Below are 3,352 nucleotides of genomic sequence, written 5' to 3' on the forward strand. Positions count from 1 at the left end.
CTGTAAACTTTCTGCCAATGAGCTTTTTGTATTTGTTTGTAACTTCGAGAAAAGAACAATAACAATAAAGTTGCTCATTTAAACCCGACTAACGGACCCGAGCGCTCAGCACCGACCTGCTGCTCCCATGACTGGAGAGTCGAACCAGACAACAGAAAAACTCTGCAACCGTCAGACGCTGAAGGCCCAGAATCCTTCAGTCCGGTTCTGACACGCTTGAGACACCTCAACATTCCTCCGGCCCACATGAAGCCCGGCTGATCCGGATTTGTGTGTTTGAATAAACCACGGCGGCGCGCTGGTTGTTGCAAAAATGCTCCTCTGCGCATTTCACGCTCACGAATTCGCAGGAGAACCTTTTTCCCGTTCAAGAACCAGAAACACAGAAACCCCGACTGCGACCTGCGCGAGGCCGTCTCTCTCGCGCTTTGCTGTCCGGGCCTCACCTGAACACAAACGTCACATTTCCAAGGCGACAACCTCCCGGATCCGCGCCGGTGGACGCGCGCGTGGGCCCGTTTCCATCTCGGCTCATCAACTTTGACAAGACAACAAACTACCGGCGGAGGACAAATCGCTTCCTTTTCCGTCCTGGCGGAGGCCGCTCCGGGTCTGATTAGGTTACGGTCTCCCGGTGTCCATTCGTAAACAACCAAGTGAACTTGTAAACTCACCGGCTGGTGCAGCAGCTCGGGCCCGGTTCTGAGCCGGGGGGGGGGGGGGGGGGGGTCCTGCTCCGAGTCTCGTGCGGACTCAGCTCCCTGCCTGCCTCTCCCGTGTGTGTGTGTGTGTGTGTGTGTGTGTGTGGACGGAGATGATTTTTTAAGCGAACCTGCTTCTTCTTTGGGTCACACGATAAAAAGAAGCAGCTTTGACATTTACATGTCAGACGGATGAGAGGTTTTATCTCGGAGCGGGATCGTAAAGATCAGGCCTGGCCTCAGACTGATACCGCTCACTGGCTCTCCTCTGGTCACGTGGGGTCCATAAAGTTAGTTTTATGGTTTTGGGGAGTTGACAATGTACTATATATTTCACATTCTAGAAAGCAAGTGACGGTTTAACGGCTTCGCGGGGATCCTAAAGGGGTCAGTAAAGTAGAGCCGGAGTGAGAGAGGGAGGGAGTGTGTGGGGGGAGAGAGAGAGCGCGCGGGCCACTGCTTCACTACCGGCCGCTGCTCCTGCTCGGGTTCACACACGGAGCCCGGCGAGCTCCGGTCGGTGCCGCTTTGGACTGTGGGAAAACCCGGTGGAAATAAAGAGTCAGGACGCACAGTAAGTAGTGTTGGAGGCTGCGGGGCGGGGGCGGGCGGGGGGGGGGGGGTAATTACCATGTCACTCTCTCGCTCCGTGGTGCTGCTGAGAGCCGCGGAGCTCCGGTGTCTTCAGATATTTGATGTCGGGAGTTGTGTCGCAGACCAAGTGCGCTATGGCCTTTGTGTACGCGCTCCAGAGTGTGGGTGTCAGTGCGCCATTGTGGCGCGTCCCCACGCGTTGATGTGGTTGTGATGCTCAGAGGTGACGCACGCAGCTGTGTCTGTACCTGTGTCTAACTGTTGGTCAAAACTCGGATGAGGACATGATGCGTTCCGCGAGTCACTGACGAGTCCACCTGAAACAGCAGATGAAAGTGTTGGTGAGCGTTGTGTGTCAGAGACGTCCAGCGGGTCGGAACCGGGCGGGGCTCAGGAGGAGCAGCGACACCGGGACCTTCAGGCCCACTGACGACTTCTAGTGCTGCTATTAGAGACGCGTTTTCATTTATCTGTGCGTTTGGTTGCTCGCTTTTACGCACAGCCATGACACAACACACACACACACACACACACACACACACACACACACACACACACACGCACACAAACACGCGCGCGCGCACACACACACACACACACACACACACACACACACACACACACTGTGATATGAGTCCTGGAGTACAAGAAAATCTTTGTGCGCCCCCGCCCTTGTACTTTCCAGGCAGGATGGGTGTGGGGGTGAAGCGCGTCGTAGATACAAACATTCCCAAGGTCCGGGGAGCCTCACCGCCAAAGTCCTTGCAGGTTATATAGGCCTAATATTTTCCCCTCAAAACACACACACACACACACACACACACACACACACACATATACACACACAGCTGAACGCCTGTGAATCAACTCTGTACCGACACCAAATGACCTCGCGCTGAATTCTCATGATTCTACAGTTTCATTTAGCAGAAGCTTTTGTCCAAAGCGACGTCCAACACGAGCAAGAATTTAGCCTGGAGGGGAAAACCTGAGTGAGCGGACAAAGTTGTGTTTGGAGCCACGCCTCATTAATAATGTTAAAATTTCTCTTCATCAACCTGAAACTTCAAAACATCGCCAGAAAATTCCGACCACGCGAAAAAAATTCGCCCTGAATACAAGTGTGTAAAATCCATCCGCAGGAAACCGGGAGAAACACGGGAAATTGCCTGAACTAAAAAAAATATTTAATGATTTTTTTTCAACAAGATGAAACCACGTGACACTTCAGAGGCCTCGTCAACTGAAACCAGAAATAATGGATCTGACAAACCAGCAAAAAATACCACCAAAACCTAACAGGCCGCGTCAGGCTCTGAAATGAAGTACGATTTTCAATGTATCGATTGGAACGATTATCAAAAACAGGACTGGAGATTATTTGTAATAATCCGAACATTTTAAATGTGAACACGCAGCTGCTGCCTGAGCGGCAGCAGCTCCAGAGACCCTGCCAATCCGCGTTATTCCGCCTCTTTCTTTCCCTCTGACGTCTCAAACCGGCCTCGAGCAGTTGGGAAGCCCGGCTACCGGTCACGTGGCGCCCCTGTCGCCGTGCGCGCACGCTCGCGGATTATTATTGCTGAGATCCATCACTTAAATTGTTGAAGGTCTCCTGTGAGCAGGAGCCTCTGCTACCCAGACGAGGAAGAACCAGCGGCTCGCGCGCTGATCAGCAGAGCCACGTCATAAACCGACAATTGCATTGATGTTCGCGCGCGTGCGTGTGTCGCAGTCCGCAGCAGCAGGTCCCTCCTCTGAGGTGCTGCTTCCAGAACCAACAGAACCGACATGCCGAATTAAAAGCATAGAAATTCTTCCAAACAGCAACAACGGGCGGTTCAGCGCCAGGCCTCTCAGGCCTCTGCCGGTGAACGCAGCAGGTCAGCAGAAGCAGATTTCTGCCGCTGCCTTTTCAAATTAGCGTTTCTTAATTCGGCCGCGAAGCTCCCTGCTCCCCACTGCTCCTCACTACCCCCCCCCCCCCCCCATCACTCCTCCTTGCTCCAAACCGCACCTCTCGGTTTAATAAGGGATCACATTTCCCTGCCGAGCAG

The sequence above is a fragment of the Aulostomus chinensis genome, chromosome 18 (assembly GCF_037954235.1).
Source record: "Aulostomus chinensis isolate RoL2024-O1b breed Wild chromosome 18, RoL_Achi_v1.0, whole genome shotgun sequence".
In the NCBI taxonomy this organism is placed as follows: domain Eukaryota; kingdom Metazoa; phylum Chordata; class Actinopteri; order Syngnathiformes; family Aulostomidae; genus Aulostomus; species Aulostomus chinensis.